The sequence below is a fragment of the Adiantum capillus-veneris genome, chromosome 6 (assembly GCF_014529385.1).
Source record: "Adiantum capillus-veneris isolate H3 chromosome 6, ASM1452938v2, whole genome shotgun sequence".
NCBI classification, from domain to species: domain Eukaryota; kingdom Viridiplantae; phylum Streptophyta; class Polypodiopsida; order Polypodiales; family Pteridaceae; genus Adiantum; species Adiantum capillus-veneris.
In genome coordinates, this window is record NC_140936.1 from 54153330 (window position 1) to 54171285 (window position 17956).

The following is a 17956-nucleotide window of genomic DNA, read 5'->3' on the forward strand; positions in this document are numbered from 1 at the left end:
TTAGGTTAGTAAGGTTAGTCAAAATTAATAGAAATTAGCATGAAATTAGAACAATTAGCATGGAAAGAAGTGAAGTTAGCAAGGGTTAGCATGAAATCAATGAAATTGGGGGTGGAATTGGGGATTTGGGATATCCATAACTCAACATTAACATCAATTTCTTACACAACATCATCAAATTAAACCAAAAAATGAGTTGCACACACTCAAAAACCAACAAAATTAGTAGTGAAATTACTCTATTCTACACATCCTAAACTCACTAGCTTAGGTTATCGATACCCGGCAACGACGCCAAATATAGGGAGACGTTGTAGCATGACCTAATCACAACCCACACAAAATTATCAAATCCGTGGATCGAGCAACCCGGCTAGGGCATGGAAGCACGAGCCTAAGATGAATGGAATAGAGGATTCAAGAGATCAATTCTCCATTGCAAGTAGAGATTAGCCATGGCAAGACTAACTCTAAACCTACTCTAATCACTAATTAATTAATCTCCTACACACATCAAGCCCACCGAAGTCTGACTTGCCATAGACTAGAAAATCCAAACACACTAATGATAAGCACACAATAATTACCACAGGTCAATTAAGGCACTTCATCAATAGATTACACAGACGAGGTGAATGGTGCTAGAGCTCCATAAAACCTATCTACACACACAAGCAAAGAATAGGGCACACACACAAATTAGAAGATTAAGACCCAACTTAATCACCCTAATTTATGATGCTAAATATCACAAATCAATTGCTCGTAGAGAGATAAGAGTGGTTACTAGCAAGAAGTACATACATCTCTCAAATCTAGAATAATGAAAGTGTAATACTACTTCATGACAAGATGAAATGTAGAGAAGAAGAGACTAATGAGAAAATAAGAATAAGATTAATCAAGAAGAGATTACACTAATTACAATGGTTAGCACTAGCCTCTCAAGCATAGACATTAAGCTCAAGGCTAGGCCAAAGAGTGAACACTCTAGAGAGAGGGAGCTCTCAAAAGTGGATCCTCAAGAGTGGATACTCAAGAATGAAGCCTCCTTACACAAAGGCTTTGTTTTAAGGGCTTTCACCACTTTCCCTTCTACTATGGGTTTAAGCTTGAGACCTCAAACTACCATATACAACTTTGGAACTCCAAGTGAGCCCAAGACTTATACAAAGTGAGTGGAAATATTATGCACAATCGTAGATATCTCCCGCTTGATGCATATTTGGTGTAGCTTGTGTTAGCCGCTGCTAACATTTGCCCCTTATACAAAGGCTTCCTTTTAAGGGATTTCACCACTTTCCCTTGTACTATGGGTTTAAGCTTGAGCCTTCAAACTACCATATACAACTTTGGAACTCCAAGTGAGCCCAAGACTTATACAAAGTCAGAGGAAATATTATGCACAACCATAGATATCTCCCGCTTGATGCATATTTGGTGTAGCCTGTGTTAGCCACTGCTAACACTATCAAAATGAGCACAGGATTTTCTCCTTAGCAATTGGTTTATGGCAAGGAAGCTTTATTACCAATTGAAGTGGAGATTCCTGCACTCAAGTTATTGTCATTGGGAGATGAAGAGCAAACAAATGCTTGGCAGAAAAGGTTGTTAGATTTACAATGTTTGCAATTTGACACAGTTTTAGCTTTGAGCTACTATGAGGAAGTGTCAAAGAAGGATTTGCTAAAGGCTAATGAATCTGTACAGGAGAAGGGAGTTCAAAAGGGTGATCTCGTGTTGCACTACAACAGTAAGTTGGACAATACCTTTCAGAAAAAGTTTCAAATCAAGTGGAAAGGTCCTTTTACAGTTGTGAACAAATTTGATAACGTCACATATCAATTGGCTGATTTGAGTGGTGCACATCATAAATATCATGTTAGTGGTTATACATTGAAGAAATACTTGGCACGCTTGATGACAATTGTGATAGATGAGATGCTATCAATAGAGGAAGACATTGTGGAAACATCTGAGGATGTAGATGAGGTTTCTGGGAATGAGATGCACCAGTTGTTCACCCTAGGAACCTCCGCTTGTCATGAATGATCAAGCAGGCACAAGGGGGGGTTGGCAAGCTATGTCAGGCGTATTTTGGATGAACATAAAGTCACTAAAGTCATGCCAAAAATCTTGCCACCAGCCTCATGTATTTATGTGTACATAGCCCTGCAAGTCTTGGAAGTGACCATGTAAAAGTCCTTGTACAAATGTGTGAATTTACCAAGCTTGAATGCTGATATTTTGGGTTGTTTGAGACTCCAAAACAAGGTTTTTAATAAATTTTCAGCCGTGCTTTATAGCTTGTGAATCGGACTTGTACATCATGAGTTATGAGCATCCGAAGCGGGTGTCTCAACTTAGAAGGTGATTGCGGGCACATGCAACGAGGGGCAAATCGGCCAGCTTGTGAATCGGACTTGTACATCATGAGTTGTGAGCATCCAAAGCGGGCGTCTCAACTTAGAAGGTGATTGCGGGCACATGCAACGAGGGGAAAATCGTCCAGCTTGAGAGTCTAAGACTATAAATACTTAAGTTTTATATTTCTGGAGATATCCGAGGTGATGGGCTTCGAGCCGTGTGTTACAGTGCCTCATTCGGTGACCGGAGCAACAAGTTATGCCTCAGGAAAAGTTGTAGAGGTCCTCCTGCTTGGGGGAGAAGCTGGAAATTGGTTGGGCTTGAGGGAGTTGGGAGGAAGTTTCCATGTGGCATGGGGATTATCCCACATGAGAAGAGGAAAAGGGAAGGTGGAGGGTACATAGGGCACTTTGGGAGCCCACTATAGGTGTATCAAAAGGTGAGAGGAGCTCTCTCAAGGCTTGGCTATGGGGCCTCGTGGGCTCATGGGGAAGGAGATGGTGCATTTTTCAGTTCATACTTAGTTTCCCAGACACCTGGCCAATGTTTTTGGTCCCCGACCACTTGCCCCCACCCCATTCCTTGGTCAGAGGGTCACCACCATCTCATTTTTCACCCAAAAAAGGCCAAAATTGAACCAATTGAAAGGTGCCTTGAGAGAGACTTGTCGGCTAAGAAGAGAAAGGGAAATCTTGGGAATAAAAGATAAGAAAGCCCTCATTTTAATAGCTGTAACACCTGCACAACTTTTAGAGAGCTCATTTTTGAGCAAGAAAGTGTGCACCCCAACCGACTTCGAGCGGCCGTAACTCTTTCGTCCTTCATTTATTTTTTGTCTAGGGATACTCTACGGACATCTCCATGAGACGATATTTGGCATGATGTCCCCTATTTCTCCTAATTTGGAGCATGTTCCATGCTTAAAGGGTTTTTCATAATCTCTATAGGTGTTTACCACATGGTTTTTTGGTCGTGCAATAGTTCTTCCTTCCAACAGTGTGGCTCGTGCTTGTAGTAACTACATCTCCCAAGCACCAAATGGATTAGTCATCCATCTTGGAATGATGTCATAGGGTAAAATGGGATCCTCTACCCGCTGACGGCCGGTTTTCAAAACTGCTACCGCAAGAACCATACCCTAAGAAGGAGTTCTACCATAGCCCGAGCAAGTATGAGAGAGCATACAAGAACCCGAGCGGATATCTATGATGGTGTTGTTGTCAATGCATAACAAGAAAACAAAGAAAAACATAATACTAATTTTTGAAAAAAATTGGACAGAGCTTCCTTTGTACATAGGTCAATATTTCAAAACAAACCCATTAGCCATTTAAGGCACCTCACAGGAGGATTTGAAATTCTAACCAAATTGTTTTAAAGAGTGAATACTTCTCATCCACGACTCAAAACATTGGAACATCAACTCAAACGTTTCCATCAAAACATGATGAGAACCATATGAAAATAACAAGACATGAATTTCAATTCTAACATCAATGCTACAAATTTCTCAATTCTTATGATTAGTCACATTCATTGTCGAGGTAGACTTTCCCCCTCCAATGCATTGTCAATGCATATGACCTAACAAGAAAACAAAGAAAAACATAATACTAGTTTTTGAGAAAAATTGGACAGAGCTTCCTTTGTACATAGGTCAATATTTCAAAACAAACCCATTAGCCATTTAAGGCACCTCACAAGAGGATTTGAAATTCTAACCAAATTGTTTTTAAGAGTGAATACTTCTCATCCACGACTCAAAACTTCAGAACATCAACTCAAAAGTTTCCATCAAAACATGATGAGAACCATATGAAAATAACAAGACATGAATTTCAATTCTAACATCAATGCTACAAATTTCTCAATTCTTATGATTAGTCACATTCATTGTCGATGTAGACTTTCCCCCTCCAACGCATTGTCAATGCATATGACCTAACAAGAAAACAAAGAAAAACATAATACTAATTTTTGAGAAAAATTGGATAGAGCTTCCTTTGTACATAGGTCAATATTTCAAAACAAACCCATTAGCCATTTAAGGCACCTCACAGGAGGATTTGAAATTCTAACCAAATTGTTTTAAAGAGTGAATACTTATCATCCACGACTTAAAACATTAGAACATCGACTCAAAAGTTTCCATCAAAACATGACAAGAACCATATGCTACAAATCCCTCAATTCTCACACTCATCGTTGATGTAGACATTCCGTCTCCGACGTGTCTCACAGATTTCAGAATCATATCGCATGTCCGCTTCCATGCTTCGAGCCATCTCCTCTGCGTAGACCGGCATGGAACTTCCAATCAACAAGAAAATGCATCATCAAGACAAAATACTAAACAAGACATAGAAGCAATATCCATAAACACTAAATACCAATGTTGACATCAAAAGGATAAAAAAACATAAGCAATGTCAATAGCATAGTAAGACGTGGGCCTCACTAGTCATCAAAGGGATTGACACACGATGGCATATCACCCTCATCATCAATATCTAAGGAGGTGGAGGGGTCCTCTCTGCTCCTCTTTCTACGACGGAGTAATGGTAGCACATATCCTGAAATCAATGGCTCATCAATGTCGAGTGCAACACATGTCCGTCCTGATCCCATACAAGCAGCCAGTGCAAGGGCTGTACCACATCCAAGCTCCAAGCAAATACCTCCACTCCGACAAAGGAGCTCCACAAAGCATGCAACAAAAGAATGGCTCCGATGCAATCCACCTCGCAATGGCTCGCCTGACGATGATCTAGCTTGAGAGAGCTCCGGAACATGATGCATCATAAAAGAATCCGATGACTGCATGCCAAGGCGAGAAAATAGAACAGTGCTCTCTGCTACGAAGCATGGTGGATACATACCTACTCGATGAACCATAAATAGCACAGAGCAAATACACTGTAACAAAAGAGGCACGGTTAGAGAAAGCAACAACATAAATCATTAGAGTATTAATACAAATCAAGTGTGTCACCTCAATAGGACCGCCAAAACTCTCAAAATGACCATAGGCTCCATGATGGAGTAGTACAATACGTCGATGAACAACCATCTCTGCAGCATGACAAAACCTCTCCACCCACCCAATGGCCTCTCCTGTTCTCAGCATTAATTATTACAAACACTTACAATGATTATTACTATCTTATGGCATGATCATAAACAAAAGGATCTCACCCGCCGTAGACACCATGATTAGAAGCCAGCCTGAATCTTCTAGCGTCGAGAATGCCAAATGAACTCCAGCACACACATGATCCTCACTGCAAATGTCCCACTGAGGTAGAGTAGAGGAGCCTACTAGAGACCCACCGCGCGAGTATATAGTGTAGCCTCCGAACGTGCCCGTGGAAGATGCTCATGTACGGGGATCCATATGGGATTCCGGACTCCCGCTATGAAGTCTGCAGCAGTGGCAATGTAGTCCCCCACTATGGCCATGCACCTTGTGTCAACAAAACTGGATATGTTTTGTAGTGGAGACTCCACAAGATAAACAAATGAGATAGTCTTCCTCGCCATGATGGTGCCAGAAGACACTGGAGCATCACAACAAGATAAAATTAGTCATCTATGAAGCATATTTTTGGAAAGCATTAACAAAATTTTATAAGACATACCAGGCATTGAGCCCACATCCTCCTCTACGATCGTATCCACAAATGATTCCCTTTCCTTTTGCGAGTTGCGTGCATCTTAAACAAAATATTTTAAGTCAAAATACTACTAACTTATGGTTGTTTGTCATGCCAAAGAGTGAAACATACCTACATGTCTCGCCTCTCGTCTATCTGCTGGTGGATTTTTTATCACAGCATCCCTCGACATCGTGTCATGCAGCTCTCTTTCACGACCAAGAACATGTCCTTTTTCCATATCTATCCACCATGGACAATTCTCAATCTCCCATGCACTCAAGGTGCGCATACTAGAGGGATACATGCATGTGTCTTGAGTAGCCATCTGAGTCCACTGTCTTGCCAAAAAAGGCATGGCAGGCAACACATTCTTGGATACCAAAAACACAAGGAATCTACAATGAACAGCTAACAAGTTACATGAAGCTCATCACATAAACATAACAAATTAATAAAATTGCAATTAATAAATTGTTCACCTGAAAGACAAACGTTGTGCTGCCATTCGTAATGTATCTATCTTCTTCAATGCCCCCTTGTGCCTTTGCTCCAAGAGACACTTCAATTGGAAACAAAAAGGGCTTGGCTTCAAATTTTATCTCCTCAAAATAGAATGTGAGGGTAGAGGCATGTGGCAAAGGCACAATGCCAGGCACATCCATAAGATCTGACACAATTTGAAATGCTCTTTCAAAGACTCGTGCCAAAAAACCCTCTCTACGAAGCCACCTACAAGTCCAAAAAGAGTGAGAGAAAAAAAAGACAATACAAAAAATTGAAGATTAATTATCAAGGATCATCTTACATGTGGAAGACGTGATCTCCTTTCTTAAGACCATATGCACCCCTTGTAATCTTGTCCGCCTCAAGCAAAGAAATCCAATGAATCTTGTTTTGAATGGGAGCATCTTGGAGTGCTATTAAGTTCAATTTCTCCAATGTATCATTACCCCATTTCAGAGACAAAACCCTTGCTAGCCAATCCGTCCCAAGGTTGGGATCCACAATGTTAAGTAACTGCAATATGAGTATAAAAATGATAATTACTCTAATTACATATTGTACCATTTGCCACAAGTAAAGAGTAGATGCAAACAAATAAAGTACCTTCCCAATACGATCTTGATATTTGTGTGTGATCTCTTGGTGAATTCTCTCCTCTTCCTTTTTGAAGTCTTCGTCAGACAAACCATGCTTCACATTTGACATTCTCTTCTCTTTCTCTTTTGTCATTTGAATCTAAAATCCAAAATAAGCAAGACTATATTAATAATCACTCACACCAATGATAAAAGAAAGCAATTTATTTGATTCATACATCATAGACCAATCTGGCAAGGTAACGTCGAGTGAGCGCATACCAAGGCTCTGAACCTTTGGCATAATTTTTTCGTACAACGGCAATAAGATTTTGATCCTTTTTGGGTAAATCGTTTAATTACATCACATGATCCGCTGCACAAATGTGTGTGGTATTAACGATCTCATCACAAAGATGAGTGGCAACCAAATCATGGGTATTCATGCTGCATTGACATATCATGTAAGCATTCAAATATACAATAACTTAAATACTTGCAAAGTTGATCAAGCAAAACACTTACAAGTTCATTCTTTGCAAACTGCTTAGCAACGCAATCTCAGGCACTTTGGTAGGATCTATGATAGTGCACAAAACACGACAGTGCTTCTCCTTAGAAGTGGAAAACCTTTCTTTAATTGCCTCTGTCCATGCCACAGTACGATGATTCCCTTCCCAAACATAGAACATGTGATTGACAAGATCTTGAAACTTTGGTTTCTTTTTCAATTCACATTCGAATTCATCATTGATCTCATTCCATAGAGGTCCCCATGTTTCTTTGATCTCATCTTGAGTACACACAAAAGTTAAACTTTAAACAAAATCCAAAGAATGTGAACAATGGCAAAAAGATAGAAAGTATTGACATACTTGTCACAAGGCTCTCCTCTCTTTTGCATGTCAATAAAGAGACAATGAAAGCTCCTTTTTCTGGCATATAGCCTTCTTTTGCAAAGGTAGACTTCAACCCACTAAGATCGTCTCTCAACCCTGTCACCCTTGCATATGGAATTAATCTGCACAAGGGAATAGAGGGACAATCAAAGCAGCTAAATACACGTGTGCTCTCAAGCATATCTGCTCCCCTATGCATGAAGATTTTTTGTTCATCCTCCATTTCTGCGGTTGCACTAACCTCGTCCCTTATCTCCCATGGGACTATCTGCAACCCATTCTCCTCAGGAGCTAGTGTCTCATCTATCTCATGTAAAGATCCCTGCCCCATGTCCATAGATAGAATCTCCTCTTCTTGTGTTTCTAGCTCCTCTATCATGACAATATCTGAAACCGAAGAGACTTGGTCACTACTGTCCACATGACCATAAGAGATTTGGTCACTACTCCTCCCTCTCCGCCCACGACCACGGGATCTAGGGCTGATCCAACGTAAATAAACAATTCAACATTTTTAGTAACCTTCAAAAAGAAATCAGTTGTTGATGGAAGCACATAATGAAACATAAAGTATTGTTATGGAATAACAAAATGAAACAAAATTTAATTTAGAGCACTATTTCAAATACTATGCATAGCCCATGAGATATATCTCCAACAGATTTTAGAAACCAAGGCTATTTATTTATTCCAACATTATTAAAAAATGTAAAAAATTCATAAGAATATTTAATTGCAGATATTTAAAAGTTTAAAACACCTAGCAGGAGGACGCCCTCTTCGATTAGATGTACCATTTTTGCCTGCCATAAATTGCCCTTGTCGTGAATTGACCTACACAAGTCAAAGCTAAACTTAAATTTGCAAACATGCCATAAGTAACTCTCCATTTAAAAATAAGTTGCATTAGCAAAAAAACAAACAAAATGCACAATGATACATCATTTAACACCATTCCGTGTGTAGAAATTGGCTAAGCAAGCCAACAACGAAAAACTTTCAAGCCTTTTGATAGGGCGGCACGCCGGCGTTTGGTCATTGCGGCAATATTCTCCTCTATTTTAGCCTGGAATTTCTCCTTTTCTGGTTGCGCTCAACATGAATTTCGGAAATTGAAAATGGCAAGAAATTAAGCTGACACTCATTTTTTCTGAACACTTGAACGTATCTCTCTCTCTCTCTCTCTCTGTCATTTGAGAGGTGAGAAAACTTGCTCTCTCTCTCTCTCTCTCTCTCTCTCTCTCTCTCTCTCTCTCTCTCTCTCTCATTTCCTGTTAACGTCATTGAGACCCATTACCATGGAATGCCTTCATGCATTGACCCATGCCTTGGTATTTCAGTGTTAATAAAAACTTACCTATCTCTGTGTTAGGCAGTGCAAGCACACAATGTAAAGATACCCGTCTCTGTGTTAGGTAGCGCAAGCACAAAAGTGTGTTAGGTAGTGCAAGCAGACCGTCTGGAAGCCGAAAAAGCTGTGTGGAAGCTCGTTTTCCTCTGGGCAACACAGCTGGAAACTGCGAGCTGGAAACTACCGCAACGAGCGCGCGCCGGCGCGCGATACTTGCAACAGAGAAAAAACGAAGCCTGTGTCCTGCGCATCCCCATCAATGGCTCTCTGTGTCGTGCGCTTCTGTCTCGACAAAAACGTTTTTCTTTAAAAACTTGCCAAACCTACAGATGAGAACAATTGAGTTAAATGGTCTTCGTTTTGGTTTTTACACGAAACTCCGAGAACTTTGTAGATAAATCTATTAATTTGAAAGTGGGATTGCACTAAACATAAGTTTCTTTTCCCAGACATCATAGTGACTGTCTATCATAAGCAGTGTTTGGGAAAACTCATTTTCACAAAAAATACAAAAATCCCTCCAAGACAATACTAGCCAATATTTTTACAAAATTACACTATTTTTCATGTATTTTAAGCGGAATTTTCTCCTTCTTGCCCTCCCCTCAACCAACTACTTTGATTTTGCAACCGGCTCGAGGCTAAGCTGAGGCACACTTTTCCCGAACACTGATCATTAGAAGAGTCCTGAGTTAATTTGAAAAACGCCTAACTCGAACGTGACGTGGAAAAATGAAATTTTGCATGATTGATAGGAGACGTTCTTGAATGCTTGACGGCTGCGATGTCTCCACCATCACACACTGCAGTTAAATCAATTAACTTAGGTCTTTTCCAATTTCACCACTTTGGTTAATGTATGTACTACCTAGCATCGTAACTCAATTAGCCCACAGTTCTTGAGCAGTAATCCTATTGCTCCAACTTTCATTAAAATATTCTTATGTAATGGCTAGGCATATCACTATCTATGGACCGCAAGGTGGCCAAAAGCTTGTTCTTATGTTTGAAGGTAGCACATATGCCCTGTCTGTAGCCTCTGTGAGACAACATTTCAAATTAACCTACTGCCTTTAATTTGCATCCCTTAACTTTAAGTGGCGACTAGGTAAAGATGGAAGTAATTGAAACTTCTAATGGTGATGAGGTTTTCCTTCTAAATCACGACCAGTGTCAGCTTTTCAAGGTTCGCATTGCATCAAATCAGACAACTGCACATGGCAGTAGAATGAAGTTTGCATCAACAATAGTCGATTTGGAATCTGATGAGTTTGAGAATCTTGGTTCTTCTAGCGTGCTTGAAATCATACGTTCAATGACTTTGCAAAGCAATCTTTATCTGACACTAAAACAAGAAAAGAATATCATTCAAGTTCAAGAGCTGCCTGCGCATTATGATGGCTATGTTGCATTTGAGTTGCCACCTTCTGGTGCAGCCAGTGGAATGATAGGGATGGAGCAAAGAAATGATACTCACATGTGGACAGAATATGTCACATGCAGTAGTGACACTTTTCCAGGCATTGTTCGGTTCAGTCGATGCTCAGGTCACTTGTGCTGTCATAACATTGACTGTCCATATTATCTAAGGACTAGATTATATAATGAGGTTCATTGGCGTGGTCGCCTTTCAAAGTCTTCCCCACAAGGCATGATTACACCTGACTATGGCACCTTGATATGTAGTCATTGCTCTCAAATGCCTGAATGTGTGGCCATATGTTCTGCAGTTATTTATTATTGTATGCCAAGAGATAAGCAAAGATGGACCCGATGCGTGCTACATTTAGGTGAGCATCACCATCCATGTGGAGCAGGAAGGTCCATATCAAATGCAGAAAAAGTTGCATCGGTGCTACAAACTCGTGCTTTTGCAGATCCATTTACCACTGCGAAGTAGTTGGAGCATACAATTACTCAAGATTTTATAATGGAAAAGCTTGTCATGGAGAATGCTGAGAACACCAAATTTATTGAAGACGGTGAGTTTGCTGAATTTCTTGACACAATCACACCTTTGTCAAACAAGCGAATGATTGAGAGAAGCTTGGAATGTGCCAAACAATCAAAAAACATAAGTGCAAAAGGTTTGGAAGTTGTGATTGATCTAAAGAGCAAGAGTAGGTATCCATACATTCACGATGTTCTTTTTCCTGGCCAACTTGGAGATGGACAACAGCCACATGTATTTAAGATGTCAACCATTGGTCCGGGAAGTGGGGTTGATCTAGTTAATCGAATGCGCCCGGGTGGAAACTTGGAACACATGTGGGTGCACTTTGATCATGTGCATCGTGTGCATGGATGGCCAACAATGTCTGCACATGTTTATGATCTGTTTGTTCGTGAACTTTTGACAATTGCAACATGTGAATTTACTGTGGAGAATAAGTTTGCACAAATAGAGTTTTGGAGGATGATCAATAAGGTGGTTGAAGTCCAAGGGTATGATAAGCCAGAGTTTAGAGGTTTCATGGATGATGAAGAAAATGCAAATTGGATAGCAGTCAGAACCCTTTATTTTGGAGGTCCCAATATAGCTATGCCTACCAAGGAATGATCATGTGTGTTCCATTGGGAGAAATCCATGATCCGTCATACTGTGAAGTGCATTAAGCCTTCCTCCCAAGAAGAACACAAGATTAAATGCCACAATTGGCGAATCGCATCGTCAGAGAATCAAGCAAAAATCTGCAAGGGAGAACTTCGTCGCTATTGGAGAGCTGGGCATGCTATTGATGGAGAGGTTTCATGTCTAGAGACATGGTTGGCTTGGTGGGATGTCAGATTTTCACATTGGGGAGGACGATTTGTTATGCAAGATGAGTCTGGAATTTTTATCCCTAACACTAACTTGTCTGAGAGCAAACATGCTAGCATGCGGGCATGCTTTGGTTTCAAAGAAAAAATTAGTTTGTATGAAGCTGCAGGGGCAGACATGGCAATGGCAGTGGTACAAAGTGTAAAGTATAATGCTTACCTTAAAGGTGCAAAGACATGCAGTGGTCCGGGTATACAAGACCTTGCCCAGAGATTCTTTAATCGATCGTCCACAGCTTCGGGTGCTACAAAATTGGTCAATCTTGCTCACTCTTTGATGAAAGAAATGGGTTTGCAAAGTCCAGAGATGAATAGGTCATATAGCAGGGAGAAGAGTGTGAAGAAAAAGAGGTCAATCTTTATGGATGGTGGTGTTGTGCTAGAGGAGGATAGCCACAGACCCGATTTTGTTACAGTTACTAAACACATTAGTGGAAAAAGACATGCAAATGTACAAGGGGATACAAAATATTGGCCAGAGGTGAAAGTTGCAAAGACGGTATGGGCGATTAGGAGAACTAAACCCGGACGTAAGATGACATTTTTTGGGATTTTGCAGGATCAAAGAGAGAGATGTGGAAGATTCATTAATGAAGGCTCTAATGACATTAAGAGAGGGGTTGGAGCACCTTGTTTTTGGGGTCGGAGAAAATATCCCTCATCTGGGTCAAATCCTGAGGGGATAGTAGAGGGTTATATTTGGTTTTGCAATGCTAGTAATTTGCACAGATTGAAAATTCATGAGATGGTGGTGGGACCACCCGGACCTGCACTAGGCATTTGGAGTGTCGTTGAGGGCACTAATCTTGTGCCATATGAGGCAGAACAACTACAAGCTAATGGATTTGTGCTTCATTAGCAACATGGAGCAAGAGGTGTAGTTCTGAATGGGGGGATTCGAGATGCAAATAGAGTTCCGAGTGCCTTTCGACCAAGATATAGGGATGGCAAGGTTGTCAAGTGGCGATCCAAATTAACAAAGGAATTTCATACGAGAATTGATTTGGGGACATGCTTGGTGGCAGAATTGATTAAAGAAGTTATTATTGTGTGCAATGAAACACATGTTTTCTATGTTGGCACAGAGGGCTCAAAGATAAAGGGAGTTTCATACTCTGTGACATTATTAGATTTTCCAAGGTGCACTTGTGAAGATTTTCAGAAGAGAGAGTCCAAGAGGCTAACATATGTGCCATGCAAGCATATATACTATGTGTTTATTCATGTTCTAGATTTGGACTCTCATGGCCATGAGTTCATGCACCAAGCGGCTTTGACAAAGGTAGAGCTCTTTCAAGCTCTCCGTGGAGTACGACCGAACACGCAACAGTAGATCAAGTTTTGTGCTCTAAAGTTTCTGTATGCCATTGTGGTTTTTTGTCAATCTATGATGGCCCCTATAGCCGTGCCTTTGGGTGTGAAGGTTTGCACTTTATGTGTTTTGTGGTCCTATGATGAGCCTTGTTGTGCGAGAGAATATCTAAGGTTTTGAGCAAGTTTTTGAGTATGTACCAATGAATTAGATGTGGGTGTATGGTTCTTTTATTTTAAAAAATTTAAGATATCACTGGTTCATTTTATTACTCTATGTTCAATATCTGAACTATTACAATATTGATATGCTCTTTTCTATTGTATATATTCGCTCGGTTTCCTGTTCGCTCGGAAGTATTTGCTTGGGGTTAGGGATCCCTCCCTAAGAAGGGGAGAGCATATTACCAAAGAAAAAAAAAAAAAAAGGAAAAATTTCTTTACCATTCACCACCCTTTAGGCTTAACCACTAGCGGGGCGCCACCAATTTGGCCACACCTCTCCATTATCGCCAGAAGATAGAGCCTCTCTCTCTCCTACTACTCGGCTCTGCCAATTCTCTCTCTCTCACTTACTCTGCCGCTGCATCACTTGGCCCAGTGGGTGCATGAGACAGGATACCTCTGTCACACCCTCTTGCGGGCCTCGATGCATTTTTTTATATTCTCTCTCCCTCTCTTTCAAAATAAAATCTCTCTCTCTCTCTCTCTTTGATCGTCCACATCCCAGCCCTAGAAGACCACCATACTATACCCCATCTCCCCTCCTGTCCACACCCGCTTCGGCCTCACTCTCCATACCCCCCCTCCTGTTTTCTTCCAAGCCCTGGTGGACCACCAGCCTAACCCCCCCAAATCTCCCCCCCCCCCCCCCCCCCCCCCCCCTCTCTCTCTCTCTCTCTCTCTCTCTCTCTCTCTCTCTCTCTCTCTCTCTTGGGAGAGCGGTCCCGCAAGCAATAGGAGAGAATCCACTGAAATCTCTCTCTCTCTCTCTCTCTCTCTCTCTCTCTCTCTCTCTCTCTCTCTCAATTCACTTCCCTACACATCCACCCACACCCTATCTCCCTTCCCCCCCCTGTATCCCACTTACCTCACACACTCTCACTCTCTCCCCCCCGCCCACGGTGGGAACCCGCCATAAGGGACACCCTCCCTCTCTCTCTCTAACACAAAACCCCCCCTTCGTTGACTGTACCCCCTCCCCCCGTTTACGCCCTCTGTCGGATGTGCCCACCTACACCATGCTCTCTCTCTCTCACCCCCGGACCCAGCCCATGCAGGCGCCATTGAAAACGCCACACCGCACACACCCTTTCCCCTTCTCACCCTCCCTTTCCACTCACACCCTCTCTCACTCTCTTGCACTGTGTAGCCCACACCCGCAGGCAGCCCGCCTCTCTCGCTCTCTCGCGCTCTCTCTCTCGTCAGCCTGTGCACGCACCATACATCTGCACCCGAGCCATGCTCGCTCACACACACACACACACACACACACACACACACACACACACACACACACACACACACACACACACACACACACACACACACACACACACACACATGGTGTTTGGATAATATGTCCCCATCACTCTCTTTCTCTCTTGGGTTTGGGCCTTTTAGATGGCCCCATCACTCTCTATATATGTCCCCATCTCTCCCCATCTCTCTCTCTCTCTCTCTCTCTCTCCCTCTCCCTCTCTCTCTCTCTCTCTCTCTCTATCTCTTATGGGTTTCTACTGGATGGTGGATGGGGGGGGATAAGCCATAGGCAGGTCGTCTTATCTGTTTTTTTTATCTAACAATTGACAGCTATACTGGATGCTTGGCAGTTGGCATGCATGCATCTTTTTTGGTTATAAAACAAACACACACACACACGCTTGTTGGCACATACGTAGCTGTAAATGACCCAACAATTTGATCGAGCCTGGTCACATGGGGCTCCAACACACACACATAGATTTGTTGACTAAATAAGGGTACATTTATCTCTTGCCGAGGGTTGAAGGGGTGTAGTTCGTTGCTCCTCCACAGGCGCTCACATGTAAATATGAAGGAAAGGCCAATCTAAGCGGGATCTCCCCCTATTAAATGTGCAGACTACTCATGCATGGGACATTTGAGTCCTCGGGTTCCACTGTTTTCAGGACACATACGTGCATACAGTATCTCTCGACCTCTCCTGCTTTCTCACAATCAACCATGCACTTACTAAACCAATACTATACATCTATAAAAAGACAAGCTCTGAGGGTACCCACCGCTACAAATGGCACTTCATGACATCGTATTTCCCTTTCTTAGTATCACACACATGTGCTTGCACTGATTTAGTAGGTGGGACATACGTTTTTTTTGGCTATTTATGCCCAATCGTTGTCCGTTTCATAAATGTGAATTGCTATATTTGCTCTCATTTTGGTTTGACCTCCCATTCTGGCATTATCGCACCTACTATGCACGCTATCCCCTGGTTTTGTAGACCTCTGCACTGGCTTCTCTCATAGCTGCACCCACCTTTTATATAGTGTAGCACTAAATCATTCTCTCTTCACACCACACATGTGGGATCTCCTTAACCACTGTTCTCCCTATCTCCCTCTCTCTCTCTCTCTCTCTCTCTCTCTCTCTCTCTCTCTCACACACACACACACACACACACACACACACACACAGACACATACACACACAGACACAGACACATATGCGGTAATTTCCTTAGAGGGCAAATTGTCGCGTCCTAGTGTTGATGAAGTTGGAGCGCTAGCCTATCTCCTCCTGCTCCTCAAAATGGCAAATTTGCAGCGTGCTCATCTTAACATGCGACCCATGCAGGCTGCCAAAGGATAGCTGAAATTTCTTGATAAGGTACACACACACACACACACACACACACACACACACACACACACACACACACACACACACACACGATCCCATTACATGGACCCGTGGTTCATCAATCTACGTGGATCCACATGCAAATCCACAATGTTTTGTTATCTTGCTTAGCACAGGGTTACACTAACTTTACACACACACACACACATACACACACACACACACACACACACACACACACACACACACACTCACCTTATATTGTGGTTGACTAGATTATACACACATACATGTGTTAAATGACCATGTATACAATTTCGTATAGCATGTCCTTCTTTTAAGAATTATCCCAAACTCACAAACATAACCTACTAGTCTGATGACTACATTGATTGAAAGAGAGAGAGAGAGACGCTAAAAGAAAAAAGAAAGAGTAAAGAAACACCTATTTATATGTACACAAAAGGCCTTTGACTTTCTATATTCATTTGTCTTTTGACTTTCCACCTTCATTTGTCTTTTGACTTTCCTCCTTCATCTGTCTTTTTGCTTCCTAAACGCACCCTTCACTTATGCACTTAACATGTTTGAAATAATTTTTGTTTTTTTGAGATTGGGGAGACCTAATAGTCTGATTACTACATTGATAATCACAAAGATCAAAGCTTGATACGTATTGTAGGATTGCCTAGTATAAGACAGTTTTTCCTTCTCTTAGAAATTGGCGGTTTTTTTCGTATGAGAGAGTATCCCAAACTAACACAAACACAGTACAAACCATTCAATGGTAGTCAATTGGTTTAAATTTTTTTATTTTATATCACTAGTTTTCTTGGGTTGGTCGCCTTGGTTCTTGCTCTACATACAGAGGAGACTTTGTCTATGTTTTTGCAATAGTTTGTTGAATGTACTAAAAACCATGCTGGATCACATTCTCACTCTCTATATATGTCCCCATCTCTCCCCATCTCTCTCTCTCTCTCTCTCTCTCTCTCTCTCTCTCTCTCTCTCTGTCTCTGTCTCTTATGGGTTTTTATTGGATGGTGGATGGGGGGCCATAAGCCATAGGTAGGTCGTCTTATCTGCTTTTTTTGTCTAACAATTGACAGCTATACTGGATGCTTGGCAGTTGGCATGTATGCATCTTTTTTGGTTATAAAAAACACACACACACACGCTTGTTGGCACATACGTAGCTGTAAATGACCCAACAATTTGATCGAGCCTGGTCACATGGGGCTCCAACACACACACATAGATTTGTTGACTAAATAAGGGTACATTTATCTCTTGCCGAGGGTTGAAGGGGTGTAGTTCGTTGCTCCTCCACAGGCGCTCACATGTAAATATGAAGGAAAGGCCAATCTAAGCGGGATCTCCCCCTATTAAATGTGCAGACTACTCATGCATGGGACATTTGAGTCCTCGGGTTCCACTGTTTTCAGGACACATACGCGCATACACTATCTCTCGACCTCTCCTGCTTTCTCACAATCAACCATGCACTTACTAAACCAATACTATACATCTATAAAAAGACAAGCTCTGAGGGTACCCACCGCTACAAATGGCACTTCATGACATCGTATTTCCCTTTCTTAGTATCACACACATGTGCTTGCACTGCTT

The 17956-nt window shown here is 41.7% G+C and overlaps 1 pseudogene; it reads right to left on the reverse strand.

The window, feature by feature from the left end:
• Positions 1-4824: 4824 nt before the first annotated feature.
• Positions 4825-8956, reverse strand: LOC147455523 (uncharacterized; annotated as a pseudogene).
• Between the last annotated feature and the right edge of the window lie 9000 nt (positions 8957-17956).